The sequence below is a fragment of the Callorhinchus milii genome, unplaced genomic scaffold (genome assembly GCF_018977255.1).
Source record: "Callorhinchus milii isolate IMCB2004 unplaced genomic scaffold, IMCB_Cmil_1.0 Scaffold4, whole genome shotgun sequence".
NCBI lineage: Eukaryota > Metazoa > Chordata > Chondrichthyes > Chimaeriformes > Callorhinchidae > Callorhinchus > Callorhinchus milii.
This window is the reverse complement of record NW_024704745.1, coordinates 478,447-485,263: the sequence shown is the minus strand read 5'-3', so window position 1 is coordinate 485,263 and position 6,817 is coordinate 478,447.

Here is a 6,817-nt window from a genome sequence, read left to right as displayed (position 1 = left end):
GGACAAAAAGTGCAGTGAATTCAGTGGCGTTGCCTTTCATGTTGACCACAAAGTGCATCAAAATCATAAATAATTTCAGAACTGATCCTCGTAGCATTTCGCTGTGTTTCTCGGGAATCCCCAATAACCCACCACCGCGACACTAATATTATATTGTTGTTGTTGAATGAAAGTGCCCCATCGCTTGTCCTTTCAAATCCGCTGCTTTGTGCAGCCTGAAATATTTTTTGACCACCAACTGGTCAGGAGGTCCCAAAACCCGCCCGACGGTAACCTGAAGCCATGGTCTTCAAGCAGAGTCCTGCAGCTCAGTGGTCAGAGCGCTCCTCCTCACAGGTGAGAGGACCCGGGTTCGATTCCCGGGCAGGGCAAAACTAGGCAAGTTTCCTACTCCATAAACCCTCGTTTACCCAGCGGACTAGGAACCCGGTTGTTAGTCATTGGGGATTGCTTTCTGGGGGTAATAATCCCTCTCCCGAACCCCCTCTCCCCCTCTCCCCCCAACCCCCCCCCCCACGAAAATATCCAATCAATTCCCTTTACAGTGTATCCTGTGAAGCGCTTTGAGACGTCGCGAAGGTGGGATAAAGCGCTATATCAAATGCAAGGACTATTATAATTTTGATCACAGTGAATCATGTGAAACACAAATGTAAGGATTATTATTTTGTATCCATGTTACATTCTCATGACAGTTGTACGCTCAGTCTGTGTGTGTGTGACAGCCGACACAGCCGACAGTGGTCGCCCTCTGGCCTGTGAGTCAGAAAGTTGTGGAAAGTTGCTTCCGATTGAGAGCATTGCACGTTCTGCCAACAGCAAACGCTTACTTTTCATGCAGACTGTTTGTGGCTGTGTTAAGCGCTCTGAGACGCTACCCTGAGTGGAGGGCGGGCGCTATATAAAGTGCCAGTTGCTGTTGTGGTTGTTGTGGTGGTGGGGCATGGCTTGTGCATATTGGCTGCCTACAAAATACAGTCACGGCACTTTACAGTAAATCCTGCGAAGCTGTTTGACACGGATTCACATAAAAGGCGTTATTTTTATTCACAGGCAGCAAACTGCCTCCTCATGTCACCGTTTCCAATTTCTTTGTGATCATTCTGTTTACTTGTTCGTCTCTGGCCGTTGATTTTTGGTTCGTGTCTGGAATGTTAACATTGTCTCTTTCAGAAGTTGTTTGATGTTCGGGTCTCGTTTCAGATTTAGTTGGAGTGGAGTCCTGTAGCTCAGTGGTTAGAGCACTCGCCTCACAAGCGAGAGGACCTGAGTTCGATTCCCGGGCAGCGAAACCTTAGGTAAGTTTCCTCACTCCACACACCCACACACCTCTGTTTACCAGCAGTGAGTAGGAACCCGGTTGCTAGTTCATTGATCTGCTCCATTTTAGAAATGGTTTCTAATGTTCACATGGTCTGGATTATATAAGGAAGATTTAACACGGGTATTAGGAGCAACAGTGTAAAATCACTTTGAAATGTTCTGGATCTATTTAGGTATTATACTAAATGTAAAGATTAGTATTATTTCAGTGTGTAATAAGACAATGTAATGTTGAGCTCTCTAAGATTAATAGATTCTACGAGTCACAAAGTAGGCACTATTGTTTGGGGGGTCAGCCACCCGGGTGTCTGACATACACGGAAACCCATCACCATGTTTAAGAGTATCCAATAGGCACTAAATGTGTGAATAAACTGTGAAGTTTTGTAACTTCATTAACTATAAAGTTTTATTACTTCAGTGCCGATATAGTGCCCAAACTATATTCAATGAACATACTTATAAGCTTCTGTGTGGCTTACCTAATAGCACAGCATAGTACGATGTACTGTATTTAATCTGCGTGTTTTACTTTGAATTTGAATCATTTGGGGAGATTACTTCTGCCATCTAATGGTAATGTGGAGAACAACAGGTATTGCGATACACCTTATCTGCATCCTCTTATTCTAATAAAGACAAAATGTCCACTAAGAATGCAATAACCGATTGACGAAGAGACATGATTTATACCTGATCAGAAGTCTTGTGTGGGGGAGTGTCATGAACATATTTTTTTTTGGGGTGGGGGTGAGATCTCCTATCGTTGATGAGCTATAATAAAAAATAGATAACAAAAGGTTTAATTAAGCCCCTTAAAAGCTATGCATGGTATTTTGCAACAAGATAGCGAGATACATCTGAAATACATCTTCTTTTATGGCAATAAAACTTCAATATTTGTCTGCACTTCAATAACCGATTGAGGCATGATTTATACCTCTTTGGAAAGGTCTCGCTCTGGGAGTGACATGGGCATATTTGTTTTCAGGTATCTTTCTATGGTTCATCAGTTATTTCCAGTTTTGCATTTTTCACTGCAGTGACACCTGGTGGCTGTCGAGTCAAAGTGACGCTGTGGCATTGTGCGTCACAGAGCATCTCCATACGTATGCAATGCACTGCAATTACATCAGGTGGCCACGCCGGCTGACCGTGGCGCTGTGGCATCATGTGTCACAGAGCACGCACGTAGCCAAGCGGTGGGAACAAAATAGAGAACACAGACAAAGCTAAGTGCAGCAATAACAACAAACCTACATTTTTAAAGTACCGATTCCTTCCACCAAGTCCTCCTAAAAAGAGTCCTCCCACAGGAATCCTCCCAGATGAATACAGATAAAGATGAAATGACTGTGTGTCAGTCTACATTCCATATTGGACCCGCTCATTGCAAGTGTAACTGCAATGGGTGCAGCTAGTCTATACTGTTAAATATAAAATGTCTATCTATGTGTCTGTCTAACCAATTGACATAGAGACATGACTTATACCTCATCGGAAAGGTCCTGCATGGGGGAGTGTCATGGGCATATATTTATTTGGGAATCTCCTATATTGACCTAAATAAGTTCATCACACATGTATGGACTCCATCAAGGAGTCCTCTAAACACGTTTCCTCCCACAGAGGTCCTTCCAACAGGAGTCCTCCCAACAGCAGTCAACAGGAGTCCTCCCACAGGAGTCCTCCCAACCTGGAGTGCTACCACTGAGGCCCCCCACTGTGCCCTCTCAAAAGGAATCCTGCCACAGGAGTCTTCCCAAAAGGATATGTGTGCAAATATGTGAACACGGGATGCTAACAAGTTCAATAGCACATTTTGTTAATCTTAAGGGATAAAGATGCCTAAGAAGCAAAGATCAAGCCTTTCAAGGACAAATAAAAATGCCAGACGAAAGAGAGAAGGACGATTAAATGAAACCGGTTACAAGCTTAACTGTAACAGGTACAGCTAGTTTATAATAATAATAAACTTTGCATTTGATATAGCACCTTATCACACCTTTGAGACGCCTCAAAGCGCTTCACTTCACAGTGTGGATTTAAGGTTTTGCCCTGCCTGGAAATCGAACCCAGGTCTTCTCGCTTTTGTGAGGTGAGCGCTCTAACCAATATGCTGTCAGTTGGAATTGTAGGACTGCTCCATTATTGGAATTGAGTCTATCATAATAGTTCCTAAACCAGGCAGGTCTGCAATATTCCACAGCCACATCAGCAAGGATCAGTTCATCCATAAGACTTGGTGGCAGATCACTGGGGCAGGGATTTTTCTCACTGAGCTCTTGTTAACTCTGCAAGTCAAAGCCCTAATGGTCCTCATGGACATTCCATAGGAACATACATAACTCTCCCTCCCGAAAAACACTATAGCTCGTGTTCAGCCCATTACATTAAAGGCAAGTTGAACCCATGCCTCTATTTACTTAGCAATAAGTAGGAACCCAGTTGTTAGTTGATCGGTGGCTCACTTTCCAGGGGTAATAAACCCTCTAAAACAAACAATTTGGTCACTCAATTCACAACGGTTTGTGGGATGCTGATGTGAGCAATTGGCTGCCGCATTTTGCCCACAAACTACAGTTGATTCCTCTTTACAATATATTATGTGAAGCGCTTTGAGACGTCTCAATGATGGGTTAAGGTGCTAAATCAAATGCAAGGAATATCAGTGATTATTATTATTACTCTTGCTATATCGAGACGCCGTCCAGAGTGAAGAGCAAGTGGTTGTTGTCGGTGTGATATAATGTAAGTATGATTAAGTTGTAATAGTTTCTACCACTGTGCATTCAGCAGACAGTGGAGTCAGTCTGGTGTGGAGTGAATCATAAAATGGGGTTTGAAAACATCCTTTGCATGTGTAGTTCAGTCATACAACGTTCTTAAACAAGACATGTAGGAAATTAGATTGATGCTTTCATTCAATTGTCCCATCCAGCGAAGCACCAGCACAGAGGAACTAGACATTCTTCTAACACCAACTCCGAAAATCCATGATTTATTTGTCAACGGTGAAGCTCTCATGCAGAAACAAAATAATCCACAAGGGGGCAGTTTGGTCTTGAGGGAATGTTACAAAGGTGCCTTTCTCCCCCAGCCGGATGTCTGGCACGTGGGGAAAGCCATCACCGTTGCTTACGAATCTCAAAACCGAACTGAGAATTCCACGCATCCCACCTCCACATGGAAATCCCAGAGCGTGATTGCTGGAATGGAATATGCTCTCTCTCCCTGAAGGGAGGCATCATTCCAAAAAAGTATTAATAATACTTAACGTGTTTGATACAGCGCCTTATCAGGTCTTCGAGACGTCACAAAGCACTTCACAGAATACACTGTAAAGCGAATTGACTCCATATTTTGTGGGTGAAAAGTGCAGTGACTTCATTTTGCTACGGTTCATAAATATTATAAGAACTGCTCGCTGTGTTTCTCGTGCATCGCACCAGAGATAACAGTTAATGCAGTAGCCTATTTGCACACAGCAATGTCCCACAAACAGCCGTGAAGTGAATGATTCATTTTACCTGCAGAATTGTCGGCCAGGGGCACCTTCTCTTTTCAGATAGTGTCATTTGGTCATTCAATCCACGCCTGTTTGTGGGACACTGTTGTGCACAATTGGCTGCCATGTTTCGCCCACAAAATATGCAGTCAGTTCACTTTACAGTATATTCTGTGAAGTGTTTTGAGACGTCTCGAAGACGTGATAAGGCACTTTATCAAATGCCAGGGTTATTATCTTTTTATTATTGTTGGATTTTTAACATCCACCTGAACAAGGAAACGGAACCTCGATTTAATGTCTCTAATGGAACACTCGCCCGAACTGCATATTTTGTGGGTGAAATACGGCAGCCAATTGCACACAGTACTGTCCCACCCACAGTTGTGGATTGAGTGACCAAATTATTCTTATTTTTTTGGAAGGGATTAGGTGCAGGTTGGCAAGAGTCCAGGCTTGGGGGGGGACCCCAGAATAAGTTAGGGTAACTGCTGGAGTCTAACCAGCTAAAACCGTATAGTTTGCAATTTATATCGCTGTCTGGCCAAGCTGCTTGTCCAGCTAGGACCACCTCAGCCGTTAGGGCCATGGCTGCAGGGTTAACAGGGTTGACAGGAGCCAAGTGGGAGGATTCCCTGCCCCCAGTGACTGGTCTGCCCTTCCATGTCCTGCCGATGAGCCGGGGGGCTGGCTTGATTCCGTTGCCAAACACAACGCCTTGGAGCCAGTTCAGCTCCAAGAAGACCCCGATTACCTCCCTGAGGTAATCATTCGACATACGATAAGGATGGGTTTGAGCTATCACTGGGTGAACGCTATTTGAATGAAACAATGCTTAATACAACAGAGATTTTTTAGTTTAATATTCAGTAACAAATACAGCATTATACAGCAACTTTTTGTTCCTGTTACACACAAAAAAATCAACATCAAGGTATTGTTGCAATGTATAAAAAATGATTTGGAAAAAAATACTTCCCGAGTGGCTGTTGGGTAAGTAGAATAGAGCATTTGAAAAAATTAGATAGGAATATGTGAGATTTGGAGGGACAAATACTGGTACTAATAATGGATCCAATACAAAGTTACATTTGTAAAGCGCCTGTCACGTCGGGAGGACGTCCTAAAGTGCAGAACAGTCAGGGATTAGGACCCGAGGGTTGCGATCAGAGAGGGTGGGTGGGTGGGGGTAGGGGGATGGCCAAAGGCGCAGTGGAAGAGGAGGGTCTTGAGACGGGTCTTGAAGGAGACAAAGGAGGGAGCGAGGCAAAGGGAATGTGGGATGGAGTTCCAGAGGGTGGGGGCAGAGGCTGAAGGCCCGGCTGCTGATGGTGGGGTGGGGTGGGGTGGGGTGGGCGGGGGACGTGGAGCAGTGCTGCCTATTCTGTAGATTTCTATTGGTCTATGGAATCGGCGTAATGGACATTCTGCAACTGATCTCCACTTTATATGAAGGATGGTAGCAAAGAAGTGGAAATCTGAATCACTTATGTGACCGTCTGTGCTCCGTTAACAGTTCCCTTTATCCCACTAGATATTATTATATTCCTAAAAACAGGAATCATCTGAATCATCTCTCAATTTAATTATAAATTGAATGAAAATCGTAAAAAAAATCCTTTTGCCACCAGCAGTCTAAATCTGTTTATGAATTGGGCTGTGTGGGTGTGAAAGGAGGCCTCTGGATTTGCTGGAAAGGGAGGAAGGAAAAGGGTAGTTCTACAAGATATTGCATTGGTGACCAAAAAGACAAATGGATTATGTACAGGAGGATCTGGAGAGATAGGGATGCCTTTCGATCCAGATAAATGCAGTCATGGGATTAAGGCATGGGCAACAGGATGCAAGAATGTGAGCTAACTGGTTGACTACAGGAAAACAAGAGAGTGACATCTTAAATATTGGTCGTTCACTTCATGACTGTTTGTGGGATATTGTTGTGCGCAAACTGGCTGTCGCGTTTCACCCACAAAACACACATTAAAA